The sequence below is a fragment of the Mastomys coucha genome, unplaced genomic scaffold (assembly GCF_008632895.1).
Source record: "Mastomys coucha isolate ucsf_1 unplaced genomic scaffold, UCSF_Mcou_1 pScaffold20, whole genome shotgun sequence".
Classification (NCBI taxonomy): domain Eukaryota; kingdom Metazoa; phylum Chordata; class Mammalia; order Rodentia; family Muridae; genus Mastomys; species Mastomys coucha.
In genome coordinates this window covers 86,959,523-86,978,194 of record NW_022196903.1, presented here as the reverse complement: position 1 = coordinate 86,978,194, position 18,672 = coordinate 86,959,523, and the positions used below count along the sequence as shown (strand labels likewise).

The 18,672-nt window shown below is 41.4% G+C and overlaps 1 long non-coding RNA gene across 1 annotated transcript in view; it reads right to left on the bottom strand.

The window, feature by feature from the left end:
* Positions 1-2,628: 2,628 nt before the first annotated feature.
* The window catches only part of LOC116099289, a 302,399-nt gene continuing 286,355 nt past the window's right edge, over positions 2,629-18,672 (bottom strand). The window contains exon 3 of the long non-coding RNA XR_004122191.1: positions 2,629-3,259. This is a non-coding gene — a long non-coding RNA (uncharacterized LOC116099289). The remainder of the gene's footprint in view (positions 3,260-18,672) is intronic.

Genomic DNA, 18,672 nt, shown 5'->3' with positions numbered 1-18,672 from the left:
TAAGAATCCAGTAGTTGTTCAGTCCACAAGGCTGATTGCTTCCGCTGCTCTTCAGTGTGTGCTGGAATCCTGAAGAAGCGGGCTCTAATGCCAGTGAAGGAATAAAAACTTGCTACTAGGGCAAGAGCAAGCAGGCAAAGAGCAAAAGCGTCCTTCTTCCATGTAGTTAGAGGTGGGTCTTCCCACCTCAAAAGATCTGGATTAAAGGTAAGTCTTCCCAGCTCAAAGATCAAGATTAGAAGTGGATCTTCCCACTTTTAAAAACAGGTGCTCCCCATTTGGAAGTTTCAGTTAACTCCAGTTGTAGTCAAGTTGAGTGAATAAGAAAAACACCCCTTCTTTGAGGAGTTTATGCATTGTATTGAAGACCACAGCCACTCTATCAAGGACTTAAAGACCTGAGGAGACCCTAGAGAACTTTTAAAAAGGAATGTTCCATCAGTAAGAACTTGCTCCATAGGTGGAGAGAAGCAATTAGGGAGAGTCCAGAGCCACAGTGTGGATTAGATACTGAAGAAGAACCACTGCAAACCGTGACTTCAGATGGTAGGACCCACTAATGTTTATGGGAAAGGAAATGCACAGGCACTCTCTTGCCATGGAAATGCCAGTGGTTCTTGATGGCCTGGACATTTCAAGTGCTGCTGTTGATGCATGACATCAATGCCCTTGGGTGGCTTTTATTTGGAAAAGCCATTAACAAGCAGATCCTTTCATTCTCAGAGGTCCATGAGAACTCAATAGAGATAAGCCGAGTTTATGGCTTATATCCTTCATAATGGTTTCCATGCTTCCTCACTGGCATTATCTGTAGTAAGAATCTGACTCGAGTGCTAGTCTACCACAGTAGAGGCACATTCCTTTATTTAAGGAGGGGGAAGAAGAGGAGGAGGGAATAAAAAGGCTCTTATATACAGAATTGTTTCTAGTCATGGTAAAAAGTAATTGTTTAGAATAGTAAATCATTATCTCAGTAAATACAACCAGAGCCAGATCTTCTTGGAACATAAGCAATGATAAGAAAAAAAGATTAGACAGCTTGGAAAGCCTGCCATGGCTTAGTGCAGAATGTCTCATACAATTTGCAAATGAAGAGTGAATGGAACATGGGACAGTGTAAGGAGATTTATCAGTCCCTGCCCACTGTCCCATGAGAGCATGGGAGGGTGAATGACACACTATATATATATACAAATTCCAGTATGTTATGCTGTTGAACTGGGCTCGAGTTTCATGTCACATGTCTCATTTCCGTTTTCAATTCTTAGTATTTAGGCACAATAAGAGTTCTGATGTTCAGTTGAAGATGGCCCTGAGTGTTGTTGGCTGCTCTTCTTTTTTTATTACTACCAATAAAAGAAAGAGATTATAGATGCCCTGCCCTTCTGCTGATTTGATACAGAGAGCGCTCAGATAGCTTGGTGCTCATAAAATGGACTGAGTCACTATCAACAATGCTCTTTGTAGGACGTTAAGTGAACTAAATTGAACCATTAAAGCACATTGTGTGAATGTATGATCATGCATGTTTATGTGAGTGTACCTGTGTGTGTGTGTGGAAGCCAGAGATCAACCACAGGTATAAGTCTTCAGAAACCAGTCACCTTGATTTGAGACATGACTCTTCGTCCATTGATTCACTTAATAAATCAGACTGGATGGCCAGCAAACCCCAGGAGTCAGCTGTCTCCCCCTATTCAGCACTGGGATTACAAATGCAGGCCACAATCATTCTTATCATTTTTAGGTAGGTCCTGGGAGTCAAACTCAGGGCCTCATGCTTATGCTGCAAGTACTTTGCCAACTAAACATCCCCCTTTTTCCTCTGTGAGTTTGGTGATTATGATGTGGAAAGCAAGGATCATCATGACTTCTCAGAAGCAATTATAAAGGCAGAGGGAGATTAGAGGGCAGGGGGACTCTAAATTCTCACTGCTGTAATCCATCACATCTTTACACATTTCAAAAACATCTTTAGTTTTCTAATTAATCATAGATGGTGCTATTGAGAAAGAGAATATTTGAGGTAGAGAGATGGCTCAGTGGTTAAGAACATTTGACTGCTCTTCTAGAGGTCCTGGTTTCAACTCCCAGCCCCCAATGGTAACTCACAACAGTCTATAACTCTGGTTCCAGAACATCCTCACACAGACACACATTCAGGCAAATACCAATGTACACAAAATATAAATAATTTAAAAAAAAAACCCCGAAAGACAAAATAAGCTTGCTGACATTTATAGTCAACTTTTTTATCACCAAAAGTGTTTACTTTATGTATGAAACATATTAATATTACATCAAAGTATAATGTCCATTTGTATTTCTGAAGACTATGAACCAGCTTGAGCATAACACAGTTTTCTGAGTAGAAGTGAAGGGTAATAACGTTGAATATAGAAAACCGCTCTTAAAACACAGCCTTTACTTACTTACTAGAGCCTAATCTTTTTTCTTGATATTTTTCTTATTTCATTGCAAAGATTTTATCCCTTAAAACTTCATTCATTATGAGTCTTGTGTCATTATAAGCTGCTTGGCTTCGTGCTAAAAGCTTTACAGTGGCGATGTTTCTCAATCACAACAGCATTATCTCAAGCTACTCGCATCAGTGTGTCAATAGGCCCGTGTAACATGATTTTTAACTCCCCAAATCCAAGAAACTGCCGACTGCATCTATTCCACAAAAATATCTCCTGTTTTGAGAGATTACCAGACAAGCAGAAACAAATCCCGTTCCCAAATGCTTTCCCCACCACTATCTGGTCACTCTTCCCTGTAACCTGACAACAGAGGCACCACCAATGTGGCTACTTAAAGAAAGGAGCAGAGTTTACATGTGTGTAAGGGGTTAGTTTAGAGAAAGGGCTACATCGGGAAGGACTCACTGCCCATGTCAAACTGGGATGAGCCCTGCGTGTCCTCAGTGGATGGGTATTTCCTCCTCAGTGGCAATGATCAGATCAATGATGCTTCTTAAACTACCCAGGAAACCAAAGCAGGATTGACAGGAAATGACTTCCTTCTCTTCTCATTCAGTCAAATAGAATAGCCATCGCCTTCCTGTAAGGCGGCAACATTAGTAAATAACACAATAGCGTCAAATATTCTGCTCGTCATTCCTGGTTTGGAAAGCATCCTTGGAATCTCAGCATTATCTCTTCTAAACTGACAGGAACATAACTCACTGGTATTTATCTCATCATGGAACGTGGACTCCTTTGTGAATCTGCAGAAGTAATGTTGTAACTTCTCATCCCTGAAAAAGACAAAAATAAAAGCTTCCATTAATTATTCCCATTCGTAAGCCTACTTTTGCTTAGGTTCAGGCGAGCGGAAACAGACCCAAGACCACAAAGTTGCATGCGCATGTTCCTGTAACTCTGACCTTGGTTCCTCTTCAAATTCTTCATTGTTGCCTTTTACAAGAACGGGTAGGTGTCCCACAGCTACCTGAAGAAATCATATTCAGGTTCTGCAGTGGTTTGGCTTTTTTTACCCAGTAGAAATCTTTCCTATTGGTTTCACTGTTGGGAAAGTCTCATAGAATGATCAAGCCCAAGTCCCTGCTCAGTATTGAAAGCTCATGTATACACACAACACTTAAATCCATTTTCTTCTTGACAGTTGTGATCGCCACCTGACTTTCCTCAAGACAAGTTATTTCTACTCCACAGTATTTTTTTTTCTTATGTCAGTTCTATTGGGAGTTCTATTCTATGGGTAATAATGATTCTCTTTATAAGAATGAGAACCTGAGTCCAAATCCTTGGCACTCACATAAAAGGTGTGATATAGCTACATATGACTGCAACTCCAGGCCTGCACGGGAGCAACAAGAGGATCACTGGGGTTTGCTAGCCACCAGCCTAGCTCCAGGTTTGATAAGAGACCCTGTTTTGAAGTAGTAAGATAGGGAGTGATGGCCTCCTCTGCCCTCTATGCATATATAGCATCCTGTGTACCAGTGTGTCCCCCCACACACAAACACTATAAAACTAAAAACTATTAGTACTGCTACTCAATCAAGTGGTTCCCCTTCAGAAATTAATCATAGTTTTATCCATTTTTTCGAAGAAGGGATCACTTCTCCCTGGATTCTATTTTGATTGCTCATATTAAACTCCCCATCCACTTATCCTCTTCCTGATTCTTAAAGCTGGTGGGGTGACGTCCATGTGGGTGTTAGTGGTTGATCCTCCTTTCCTTTCCATGCAACCACCACTTAGTACCTCCAAGCAGGTTCGTGGTTCATTAATGACTTTGCCCCACCTCTTGATGGTGACCAATTTAAATGAAGACTGGTGATAAAGATAAAGAAAAAGAAAAAGGAAAAAAAATGAAAAGAAAATACCATTCTTCAAAGGAGCCCAAATTATCAGGTGTTTTAGTAATTGACTATTAACAGTAAGCCCCACACACATGCTGAGAACATAGAGTCTGCCTTGAATATGGATCTGTAGCTAAGAATATTCCTCTCACTTCTATTTTCTTCCACCGTAGAGAAAACACTAGATGATTGCCTTTCAGAGAGATAGAAGTATAGTACTCAGACCAAACCAACCAGGCTCTTTGTGTAAATGAACATTCCAGGAGCCTAAGACAGAGAGTAGCTTCCATTTCGATGCTCAGCCCTAAATGCCTCCTGGTTGTAATTAAGTACTTCAAAGTCTTCCACACACCCTTTCAGAAATGACTGCCCCAATACAAAATGATGTCCAATCAGATGTAAATCATCCCTCAGCAGGGAGAGAGAGGCAGGGGAAGCAGTGGACTAATCAGAAAGTCTGGTCCCCTGATGAGGATTTTCGTTTCTTCTCATTTGTCATTCTAGCCACTGAGGTCTCAAGTGGCCAATTTGCTCCCTATTGGTAATCAGCTAGTTATTTTTACTCCCAGTCCTCCCTCTGGGACTGTCAGACGACTTGGAGCAATTCATAGCACATTTGGGCCAAACTCTCTTATGATGGCAAGTGAGGGAAGAAAGATATTCTTCTGCAAAAGATAAAATCAAGGAATATTTCATCATTTATATTCAGTTTTTAAACAATGATTTCCCCGATGTGGTAAGTAAAATAATGACACAACTGGGTAGATGGGGGGTGGGGGGGAGAAAGAAGGCTCCAGGCTGTGTACATTATGCAATGGAAATTATCTCCGGCTGTGAAGTTTGTTACTCTGAGACGACTTGTTCTTAGATTGTCTTTACAACTCCCCAAAGAGCATCGTCTTACACTCATTACTTACTTTGCAGGAAGTTGCTTCTATGAAAATTATAAATGCAGAAAGGAGCATATTAAGGCTGTAGGAGACATTAGTGGTTATCCTAAACCACACTGCCCTGCCACCTGGGAGGAAGGTAGCCTTTGACGGGTTGTTTGGTCTGAAACAGGACAGTTACTGTGTTACAGAACATCCCTCTTTCATTTGTGCACCCCTACCCCCAGCCCCAGAACTTCTCACTTACAGCATCTTACCTTAAAGTGCCTCTTGTGTTTCCTTTCTTCCTTCCCTCTAGCAGTTGCTGTCTGTCTCTAACAAAATCATTTCCAAACATGTTTTTAGGTGTTTCATTTCTCCGAGTTCACCTTGGGAGCCATGCAAAGGTTGACTCTGCCACTCACTGCAGCTGACTCTCTGATGTCAGTATATTGTCTAATGAGTGGGTGTCTATGTTGATCTCTGCTCAGATTTCCTATTCTAAAAACCCAAATTTCAAACCCTCAGGGCCAACTGTTCCCCACAGCCAGTGGTTCATATTCTCCAAGTCCAGGCTCAGCCTTGAGAGAGATGTTACGAAGACAAAAATTGGCATTTTCTTGGCATTTCCTTTGCTCATAGCCAGCTCTTTATTCACTGGAAGAAAGCTAAGAGTTGAATATCCCTTCTAGCTGTTTCCTTAGAGACTGAATTTGGGCATCAACATGATTTGAATCTTGAAATGTTTATCTTCCTCCACCAGTTTCACTGTCTTGAACCCTTTCCTGTGTCTTTACGGTTTATAAATGCTGTCCTATGAAACTTTACTTTTAGGTGTGCCTATCTATAAGGAAAATGCAAAGAGACAGAGAAAGCACGTTTACGAACCCATATCAAGTGTTCTACCTTTTCATCTGCTAATTCCATCCATGCATAGCTATTTGCACACTGGATGATATCACCCAACAGCTGTCTTAGACTAGAACCTGAAATTCCTGTAGATTTCCAGTCTTTTGTCTTACTTAACCAACAATTTGTCTCCTTTCCAAAACACTAGATTAATAAAAGAATGCTTGGCTCCCTTTGCTGAGAACTGAGTCCTATAGCTCTAAAGAAACCATTTTACAACTTAACTAATGTTTTATTATAATTGTCTAATTTAGTTTGTAATTGTCAAATTTAATTCTAAATGTGCTTTCAAGAATCATTAGCTGTGAAGTCTTATGAATACGAGCTCTACTATTTATTAAAAAAGAAAAATAGATTTTTATAAACGTTTGTTTTCCAATCTTCAGTTTGGAGAGAGGGCGTGTGTGTGTGTGTGTGTGTGTGTGTGTGTGTGTGAGTGTGTGTGTGTGGTGGGGGTGGGTATATATGTGTGTGTATGCGGGGGTGTGCATGTATGTATATTGGTGTATGAGTGTGTATATGTGTGTGTATGTAGGGGTGTGCATGTGTGTATATTGGTGTATGAGTGTGTATATGTGGGGGAGTGTACATGTGTGTGTGTGTATTGTGTGTGTATTGTGTTGGTGTATGTGTGTGCATATGTGTGTGCATATGTGTGTGTTGGTGTGTGTAGGGAGGTGGAGTGGGAGGGATGATACTTTATTAGCCCAGTGTCCTCAGTTTGACCTAAATGAGAACCTTTATGGCTGGTATATTATAGGCTTATAGATCCCTCAGGTACAATGAACCAAGCTTTCTGTGTCCCATTTTACACAAAAATTAATCAGTTTAAGTACTTTTTATCCTTTAATGAGTATCATTATTGTCCATTCTTACTAAATGACATAATATTACACACATACATACAAATGCTTTATCAGTGAAATACAGATTTCTAAGATTCTTTCTCATCCTCCTGATCTACTCTTTCATCTTGGTCTCTGCCATCATGGCAATCTCCATCCTCTGCTCCTTGTCTCTATTTTGGTCATTGTTTTCATTCTCTTTTATACTCCCAAAGGTTTGTTTATGTGAGAGTGAGACCATAGCCACCGAATGCTTCTCCAGACTGCCACTGGATTACCTGGGGACATGCAAACATTTGCAGCTCAACACATTCTTACAAACAGTTTCTGTTTAACCAACACCCAGACTGAGAAAAACAATCCTGAAATTAGAGAGCACTTGACCTAATCATAATCAACAAATTAGGAGCTCACATTTTGCTGTCCCCTTACTCTGCTTTCATCCGTTTACTTTTGTAGATTAAAAAAGGGGAGGGGGCTAATGAAAAAGTTCAGAAAGAACAATCCAAGCCAAGTGAAATTAAACCACAGAACTGGTCCTTTGTCTCGAATCAGTTGAAAAGAACTCAGGCCGATGACCTAAGACCCTGTCAGATTTTGTGCCTGTCTGTTCTCAGTTGCTAAAAGAGCCTTCCTGTGAGACTGATCAGTCCTTCCCAGGGGACTGAGATCCCCCAAGCAGTCAGGATTGCATCCCTGCATCACACTTCCTTGCAGGAAGCTGTCATCCTTTCTACAACGCCACTTCTTAGAGTTTAAATGAAGTTAAAACAGCATGTCTCCACAGGGACTTAAAGTCTTGCTTTCCCTTGGGGTCCTTGCCTTGAAAATGTCAGTGAAGCTCAAAAATTACTAGGGGAAGGCTCCCTGGCTAAAGACCAAGCTCCAGTACAATGATTACATCATGAGCTACATCATAGAAACACTTTCCTGTTTTTTATATAGAAGCTGACATACAGGACTGTACTTGTCTTCCTCTCGTGTTAAGATTGTGTGCAGATGTCAAACTTTCCTGTTCTGAATGGGTACAAGCTGTGATATTGCCATTCAAGGACTTCCAGTAGCAGCAAAGGGAAAATTATGAACCAACTCCCCTCAGAGAGGAAGTGCCTATTCAAACAGCCCCTGTTGGCTGTGAGCACAGGCAGCGGTTACCTCCTTCCTACCAGGAATGGCCCAGTGTCCAGCGTTGCCAGCACTGCTGCCTCTCCAATCACAGACTGTTAAGATTGGCATGGCAAGAGGATGCTTGGCAAATGCAGCATTTGGCATAGCCTCAATTATTCCATAAGTTCTCAGGGAAAGAATTAGCTATGTGCATTTTCCCCAAAGACAGAATTGTGCTTGTTCATTGATTCTGTTTAATTTGTAACAAATATCTCTAAAAGTGGTGGGGGGGGGCACATACAGCTTGGAAATCTCCACAATCTAATGACAAATGTCTTCAGGATTCCCCTCTGTTTTTTCTCACTGCGAGAGATAGTGCACACACTGCAGACAGGGCAGTGTGTGCACTATCTTTGCTCTGTCTCTCTCCCATTTTACATCTAAGATTAAAGAAAGAGTCAGCAGAATTACCATTTGGTTCATATTTTTATTGCCTCCCAATAACCTCAATTTCTAAGCTCTGGTGTCTGCTCTTTGCCCGGGTCACAGTTGGGATGGAATAACTGGAGATTCCCAGGAAGCCCCTCCCTGAATGCCGTTCCTTTCACCTTTCCCACAGTCTTTGTTTTTGAGGTCAAGACATGATACTCTTGATTGTGACGATGGGGCTATATTCCTGCCAAGAGCTCTTCCTAGATGTCACTTGAGAAATACTGGACAGATGAGTTCTTGTCACTACTGACTCCAACATAGGCTGTCCCTCCTGTGGGAATACTGATGACGTTTCAATGTGGCCCTTACAGGAATCTCCTTTGAAAACACAAGAAACTGTCATGAGGATGGTGCGTTACTTTTCTTATTGTGATAAAATACAGAACAAACAGCTTAAGGTAGAATGGCTTGATTTTGGCTCACAGTTTGAGGATGCAGCAAGCTCGCCGTGGTGTAGAAGGTATCATGGCAGGAGCCTGAGGTATCCACAGCCAGGAAGAAGAGAGCAATGAGTGCTGCTGCTCAGTCACTCTCCCTTTTCATGTGCTTGTGCTTCCTCACACTTTTACCTAATCTAGAAGCTTGCCAACAGGCATGCCCAGGAGTCCATCTCCTCTGATTCCAGCTCCTGTCAAATTGGCACTATTAACTGTCACTGATGGCATTTAAATCACTGCTATATCATCGTTACTTTATTCCTTTCTGCAGTTTGCCTTCCCATTTGTAGGCCTTATCTAAAGCCTGGTATTATGCATTGGAACAAGTGGACAGCTTTTAAGAGGGCACACATAGTCCCTTCCGTACAGAGCCCCATTTCCTAGGACAAAGACATTATGTTGACAGATATATCTAAGTATGGTAAGTGTAGAATCTTACCCAGAAAGGTTCCAAAGGACAGGCAAGCTGGGTCACCTCATCAGATGCTTTCTTGTGCACTTCTCCTAATGAGGATAGTACACACTGGCAGGCACCAGAATATGCTTAGGTCTCATTATTATGTCTCCCTGGGGATCTCAGATGTAGTAACATGTCCTAAGGTGGCCATCTTCTAATGAGGCTCACATTACACCATGGGATAAAACTTAAATCCAAATTAAGACAAGAATATAGAGGAAGGGGAACAGGCAGGCAGAGACAAGAATAGAGGAGAATCAACAATAGAGATGGAGAGAGAGAGAGAGAGCACAGAGGGAGAGAATGTGATCATGCTGAACTTTCAAGTAATCCTATTGGCAGCAGACATTCTTGTCTGGGAGAGAACATACATAAAGCTTGACTCAAGACACCTGGACATGACTCACACATCATGTTCCCATCATACACAAACTCTGGCTTTTGACATGCTGCCCTTGTGTCCTAATTTGTACTCCAAAGACTGGGATCTTTCAGCACTGGAATAAGATAAGCAAGTTAATGCCCAGCAACTGAGCTTTCAGTGTGTAGAAATGCTTTGAAACACTCCTCCCCACTACTCTTCATGTAAATGAACATGCTTCCGGTGCATGGAAAGGAGTACTCTCTGCCTTGGACTTGCTGGAGTTGAAAAGCAAACAAGGCTGTGGAACTCTGTGGTACCCAAAAAGAGGGGACGTGCAGATTTTCCTCTATGATATTTCCTTTCCTCATCATCTCCGATATGTGTCTGTGGTGTTCCTAATATCTCCAAGCTCTCTCATATCAGTCATTTCCCATCTGTGCTAGTCTAGTTTGATAAGCTTGCTATCTAGTTACCACATTCAAGCTTGCTGGAATCATAATGCATGTTCTTGGGCATGTGTTCATTAATGTCCCCATGAGGCTATAGGGAGATAGGGCATCCTTGTTGTCTGAGTATACTTACATTTGGCAGGCAAAGTCCTCCTAGACCATGTTGCTCTGAGAGCCCACAGGGGAAGCATTGCAGCATGAGTAAATAAGGTCAGACCTAGGGAAGCCCATTGATGAAAACCATACTTGCCAAATCAAAAGCAATATTCCATCAAGTTTGGGAACAGTTAGTTCTTGGGTACCTAGAAGGATGATAAACTTCCTACCTTCAGTGCTGGATTATCTTATTCTACTGTTCATTATCAGGAAAGAATTCCTCTTGGGGAATGGAGAACAATGAACTTTTAGGAACTGTTCCACTTTAGATTTCAGATGACACCTTCCCTCCCCACCCTCTGAAAGGCTTATTGTAAAACTCTCCTTCTCCAGCTTCTGGTGCTGCTGAGAGTTGACTGAACCACAGAGACTTCACATTCATCAATGGGTCCGTCTATTTTTGGATTTGTAATGTGATAACATCAGGAATGCTAGAAACTTAGAAGGTGGGGCCACCTTGGAGGAAGCAAGTCACTGGAGTTTGTTCTTGCTGGCTTTGTCTTGTTGATGGGTGCCCAAAGCAGGAGGTGAACAGCTGTGCCCTCATATGCTCTTCCATTGTGACCTTCCATCTCTCCACAGCCCATAAACAATGAAGCCAACTGAATGTAACATCTGTTACTATAGGCTGTAACATCTGAAACTATAAGCCAAAATATATTTTCTCCTTTTAAGTGTTCTCTCAGGTATTGCCCTTGGGAATTGTTTCTCCAGATCTGTTGTCTGTCCTGCTCAAGATCAAACCATTATCAAGCACCATGTTGTAAGAGAGGATGATCAAGAGCAGGGAGAGAAGCAAGCGTCCAGATTCGGACCATCCGATCTCTCAGGGAGTGATAAGGCAACTCTTACTTACTTGAGTCAGAGATGACCCACAGTTCTTCCTCACTTTACAGCCCTCATCATTCCTGGAAAGAAGGATGAATGAGGAAGGGCAGTGAGGTAGAAGGCAGGAGGTCAGCTTGGTAAAAGGACTACTAGACACGGGGAAAGGCAGCTTGCTGGAAGGAAGGGTAGAAAGGTGGAAGTCAGAACAACAGAGCTGAGTTGGATCTGAATATACAACCCAGATATTCATCATTTATTATCTGGAATCTTAAACAATGTGTTATCCTTGTTGAGACCCAACTTCTCATCTGAGAGATGGATGATATTGTTCTAGAGCTACTGTAGTAATAATTCCCAAACTACAGAGAAAGTACTCACCATAGCTCCTGATATATAGTAGATATTTAATCTGCAGTAGGGATTTTTTTTTTCTTATTCATCCATGTGATAGGTCATTGTGACCACAGGATAGTTTAGATCTCTTAAAATTCTTTCCTTCTTTCCTCAAAGAGGACTTTATCATTGACTCTTGTCCTAATTGCCCTATTTAGACTGTAAGCCACTCTCTACCCTTGCATTCTACCTTGCTTCTATTCCATGGGACCTTTATGTCTGGTGGGTCACACAATTAACTTAGATTCTTTATTTAGATTCTGTCTCATAGTGACATGGACTATCGCCTATACCACATTACTTGAAAACATGACTCAGCAGGTGTTAATCAATATCTACTGGTTGAACTAAAGAAGACTGAAGGAAACAGTTAAGTATGGGTGCAAGGCTGGTGTTTCCTGGAACTACGAATGTAATATTTGGGAAATCTCTATCAGCCTGTTTTCTCCTCCATAAGATACTAAGGATGCTCTCTTTTTTTTCAGGCTAGACACAGAGCACCACAGACCTAGCATGCCTACCAATGGCAGCCTACCATCTTTCTAAATAAGAAAAGGATTGGAGAGAGAAGAATCTCCATCCACAAAAACATCAGTGTAAGCTTCAAGATCCCCAGAGAGACAACAAAGACAGATGTATTGACAAATATTCCTGAAAATGTCTGCATCTGTGGGAGGCACATGTCTGGTATGGGAACCAATATGAAGAGGCAGGGGCATTGCCATCTTCACTGTATCCACAGGGACATCTGCTTCAGGAGGCAACATTAGAATGTGCCTGTGCACTTTTCCCCTGCTTCAGGGATATGAAGATGAGCAACATCATTACCATGACCCAGTGCAGGGGCCTAAATAGGACTGTGCCCTTCAGTATCTCGGGTTACTGCCAAGAAGCAGTTCCATGAGGTCTGAGACTGAATGGTATGAAAGTTATTTTCCCACTCAAAGGAAACTAAATAGCAACAAGTAGTGATGGCAATGATTCGTACCCATCAAAGAGTGAAGGGAGATAATTCCTATAGAGTTTTGGGCCAAATCTCTGGGGCATGATAACTACTAACCAGAACAATTAAAATACATGTTGAACAGTTTCTTGATTTCTATGCTAGTATATATATGAATAAGCCTTCCAAACTTCTCTAGCCTGTCATTTGGTGGTCAGTGGGAAGCCCAGAGGCTGTCATAGATTTGGCCGACAGTTTGAGTGGTGCTGGGATTGTGTCAGTGTGGCTGCCCACAGACCTGTCATGTTCCTATGAGTTTGTCTTATGATGGAAATGAGAATCATTGTCACTGGCTAAGAACCTGATAATCCCACAGTTTCTCAAATACAGACTAAGGCTTTTCATGCCAGTAGGCATCATCATCTGCATGTGTGTGTGTGTGTGTGTGTGTGCGCGCGCGCACACACACTCATACATTATTGTATCTCAGAGGCTGGAGGCATGCGAAAGCCATATGAGTTTCTGGCTAATGAAGAAGGCAGCAGTCACATTTTCCTATGTTCCTTACACTCATATGAAAACTTTAAGATAGATTATTGAAATGCATTAAAAATGAAGTGTGGAGATGTGGAGAGATGGCTCAGCAGTTAAGAGCACCAGATGCTCTTCCAGAGAATCTGGGTTCAATTCCCACCACCCACATAGCACTTTACAACTGTCTGTAACTCCAGTTCTAGGGAATCCAACATCCTTATACAGACATACATGCAGTCAAAACATATGAAATTTAAGATAGATAAATATTTTTTAAAAAAGATAAAAGTGAAGCCTAAAGCCACCTCAATTCTTTGAGGAAGAAGCTTAACCTTTCTGAGAGTAATTAGAACTAACATTTATTTGTGTGTCAGGTACTTTCTATATTTGTCATTTATCCCGCCATTTATTTAGCCATTTGCTTGTTTAACCTGCATTGGCCTTATGCCAGGCACTGTGGATTCAATGTTGACCAGGACATCTGTGTATCCTATGTTATGAAACTTCAATATTGATGATGGAGGTAAGGATGCAATCATTTGCATTGAATCTATATGCTCAAATCATAATTAATTGTCAGTTCATTCATATGGACTTGGTAATTCTCAGTTGCTTATAGAGGGTATTTTTCTGTTCCCATGTAGGTAGGTAATGTTCTAGTCTGAAAACTTAGCAAAGATTTCTAAGCAGAAATAACATTTGAATTATGATATTTAAAATTAGGTGAGGTTTTATATGTTTAATCTTATTTTTACAGATGAAGAAATAAGAACTCGGAAGAGTTGTATGGCTCAATTTAAGAGTTGAGCTCTGAAACAAAATAACAACAAAAGCAAACAAGTAGACAAACCGAAATCAACCTACAACTGCATACTTTGTGTAGAAGAGATTGCAGTTCTAGAAGTGGGAAAGTTCAAGATCAGGGACATGTCTGATGAGGGCACCATACATTGTCATATGATGGCATATGGCATCACATGGGAGAGCAAATAACAGAGCGACACTCATGGAGGAGAGAGGGAAGCAGCTGAACAATCTCAGGAACCTGATGTGTTTGTAGAAGCCAACCCAGTTCCTTGGGATTTAGCCTAAGTACAGATGAACATCCATGCCTTCAGGAATGGACGGACACACCTGGGGAGAAGGCACAGCTGGGAAACCACTTGCTCAAAAACACAAGGGCCTAGTCCATAACCCCAACATTGACATAAAAAGCTGTGCCTACAACCCCAGCACTGGGGACACAGACCAGAGCATCCCTGAGGTTTCCTGGTCACCTGGTCTAGCTGAATCAGTGACATCCTGGGGCAGTTAGAGACCTTATCCCAAAAGCTATGACTACATTGGCACTTGCCAGCCCACATTAAATGATGTTTATATCTCCAGTCTGGACAACCGACCAGAGATTTCTCTGAATCTTCAGAGAAAGGGCTCAGGAATAGGCACTTACTGAAAGTTTCCATGAGATAGAATGGTAGATGATCCCTTCAAACTTGGACCTTCAAAGGTCCCTTCAGACTTGGAAATCTTTTGCAGCTATGAAATCAGCCAACCCCTGTGGCCTGGAGACATTATGGGACAGTGGAGGACACAGGGGACATTACAGAAAGCTCAGCTGGGGGATGGTGACTGGGGCTGGGTGCTGACGTATTGCCAAGACCCGCTGCTCTACTCGGCCCTTGTCTTTGTGAAAATAGTAACCCCGCTTTTTCCCTGACTGATTTATGTGACAGTTGGAAAGCAGCTTCCAGAACAGCCTGTTCCTCCCCTCAGCATTATTAACATAAATATGTGCACGGGCCTTCAGCTCCTGCTTTCTGTGTACACTAGGCTTAAGGGGCCTTGAAAGCCGCAGGCCAGCTGAAGAGAAATCAGAGAGTGGAAGTGTTGTTAGAGACACTGGAATGAAAGGGGGGGAAAGGACAGGAGGTTGCTAAGAGACAATGTCAAGCTGGGCCTTGGGATTAACAGCCAGAATCAAAGCAAGAACTTAATGGTATATTCTTGCAGTATGAGCCTTTTCCAAGCACAAGGGGTGAAGGGTGATTACACAAGTAATTCCACCCCAAATCAGGCGGAAAGGCCCCCTTTCCTTCTTGGCTGGATGCAAAGCAAAAACGAAGTGATTTAAAAAATAATTCTAGCTAATACCGTGCTCTAGCTCCGGGTATAGTGCAGCAGTGCTTAACTGTCGGCTGACTGGCAGTCCTTACTATGCTAATGAACACCAAGCATCACTAATGCTGAAATTACTTGCAACCTGTTCATTGAGAGTGGTCAAACATTTTCCAAGATATATTTTAGGAAACTGTCTTATAAAATGACTACGATATTTTATAGCCCCATGTTTTTGTTTCAAACATAAATCAGTTTATTACATTTAAACAATAGCCTTGTGAATTGGTTATTACCCACCCCCCCACACACACACTTTTGCAGAAGTAAAGGCCTGAAGAGGCTCAGTGATTTGTTGAAAATGCCTCAGCTAGTAGGGAATGAAGAACTTGGGTAGGGGGGTCTAGGGTCCAGATTTGCATCTTGCTACCACTGACACTTCAAGCTATGACTCAGTTTTCACATGAGATATGGAAACGTAAGATATGGAGACATATCTTATAGAGTTGCCAATCTTAGAGATAATACACATGCTATATGTTCCAAAAATAGCTATAGATACCATCGCTTCTGCCCCTCATATCATCAACACAGTTGTCATCACTGCGTCGTCATGAATTTAATGCTTGGAAGGCAGTTCACAGGAGTGTTTTGGTTGAATCAAGGGAAATAGTAGGTTTAGACACGCAAGAGGCTAAGTAAGTGATAAACCTCATGAGGGAAATGGAAAATCTTATTGCCATTCTTTGGGCCAATCCTGCTACCAGCTACCAGGCATGCAGTATCATTTTGGGCATGAGACTTCCTGGGGCCGGGTTCTGTTTTACCGCAGATGGTTGGTAGAACCAGAGGAACTGGTGACTTTTGCCCATCTTGCCACCATAATCCTTCAAGGGGCTTATTCACACAGCTTTCTAAGCTGTGGCCTTGAAGTGTCTGAACCCACTTGTCTGTGATGACTCCTAAGAAACACAGGCATATAGGAACTTACAACTGATTCTAACCATTAGTCTGCTTTTGAAGTTACTGGACTGGACTGGGCATGGCAGCACAACCCTTAAACCCCAGTACTTGGGAAGCAGAGGCAAGGACAGAGGCAGAAGCATGTGGGTCTCTATGAGTTCCATGCCAGTCCACATAGTAAGTTCAAGATTGTCTAGGGTTGGAGTGTAAGAGCCTGTCAAACAAAACAAAATAAAACAAAAATTAAAAAAATACTACAAAACAAACAAAAATGAAAACCCTTAAAAAACAAAAAAACAAACAAAAAACTAAACAAAGAAATAAACAAAACCTACCAAACTCTGGATTGATGAAGATGTGGGAAGCCTTTCTATTCATTTTTCCCTCAATGACTCAGGGGAACTGGTAGAATTATCTTTTAGCCCATTTTTGGTTATTATTCTTGGTTGTTTTGTGGGGGGGAGTATCATTGTTGGTTATTATTTACTGTGGTCTTCCCTTGTGCAAGTATACAACTTTCAGACATTCTGGCCTTCAAGTGACATTTTCCTCATGCTTCCTGTTGAATACAGTAAGTACCTTGCATTGGTGAATTAGAGGACCTTGAGAGGCTTTGTGTAATAACACTGCCCAGATATGTATACTAACTAGATCTGGGTTCAGATCACCATGTGGAATTAAGGAGGGAGATAAAATACACTGTAGATGGGAGAGGAAATATGGAGTATGGGGGTCGTGTGTCCACCCTTGAAGGCCATGATAGTCAAAGTGTTTAATGTCGCTGCCATCAGCTACATAATGTCAGTGAAAAGCCAGGCAGGAGAAATAAAATCTCCAGTTATGGTTTAGTAATTGCTTTCAAGACAGCAGGAAATAAAAATGCTCCCAAGTTCTTGTACATTGGCATGTTTCCCTTCGTGGACTAGCACGCACATGAGTAACATTTTCATGGCTGACTTTAAATTAGCCCTGATTTCTCTGTCAAGTAGAGTTAAAGTTCTCGGTAAAATATTTCATTGCTTGCCTTAACGTGATGATTTCAAGCCTTCCAAATATTTATGCCAGTGTCATTATTTAGGAAAATAATCAAAAAGAAAAGGCTAGTTTTCACCACTCTTATTGGCCTGGGGTTCTAACATATATCCTAAGATAGTTCATAGTCAAAAATTGAATTCTCTATTAAAATGTCACCACATGAAGATATGCCCTGGAAGAGAATATGCGTGCTTGCCTCTTTCTAGTTACATAATAGTTTGTGGTTTTTAGTTTTGTTTTGTTTTTTTTATTCTGATTCAAAGATAATAATTGTATCTGATTGGATGGTTTCTAAGAAGGTGAAATGAGAGAACCAAGGTCAAGAGTTTGGCACAAACTAAAAGCTTAAGAAGCAGTAGCACATTTTATCTTTAGTTTGTTCCAATTGAGTTTACTCATTACAAGTCTCCTTGTGACTAAGCACCAGTGCCTCCCTGAGTTTATGTCCCCTCATCTGTGAAATAGGAATAATTCTATGTATTTACAATGTTGTCAATGTGACATAGGTGATGGCCCCATGTAAAGCACTGAGTATCCTGCATGTTTATCAATCCTGACTTGTGTTGTTTGCAAAAATGACTAGCTATTCTTTTTTTTTTTTTTTACACAGAACACCTTCATTCAAAGAACATACCATTTATTCCTTTGTATAAATACATCTCAATCCATTTTGGAGCCCTGGAAACAAAATAACCCAAAGGTTTGATGTCATCACTTTTTGTTCTGGAGGAGGGCATCTCTTAAACAAGGAAGAGGCCAAGAGCCAAGTGCTAGGAAGCAAATGTGTTGCCTAATGAGATCCAGGGCCCCTTTGCCTAGGTAACATTTCCCAAAATGTTATTATTAACCATCATGTTTAATGATGTATCTGGCTGACACCAGATACAATGTAAGTAACTCAGGGCAGAGTGATTGTGTTGGAGATTTTATGTCAATTTGACAGAAGTTAAAGCCCCCTAAGAGGAAGAAACCTTAAGAAAATGCCTCCAAAGTGGAGTCGTAGTTGTAAAAGCCTTTAATACCAGCACTGGGGAGGCAGAGGCTGATGGATCTCGATGATTTTGAGGCCACCTTTGTCTAGAGTGAGTTCCAGGACAACAAGGTTTATACAGAGAAACTTTGTCTCAAAAAAGAAAAAAAGAAAAGAAAAGAAAAGAAAAGAAAGAAAGGAAGGAAGGAAGAAAGAAAGAAAGAAAGAAAGAAAGAAAGAAAGAAAGACTGAAAGAGAGAAAGAAAGAAAGAAAGAAAGAAAGAAAGAAAGAAAGAAAGAAAGAAAGAAAGAAAGAAAGGAAGGAAGGAAGGAAGGAAGAAAGAAAGAAAATGCCTCCATAATATTGGCAGGACCACTCCATTGGAGGTGGTGTCATCCCTAGGCTAGTGGTCCTGGATTCTATAAGAAAGCAGGCTAAGCAAAGCCAGAGGGAGTAAGCCAGTAAGTAGTATCCC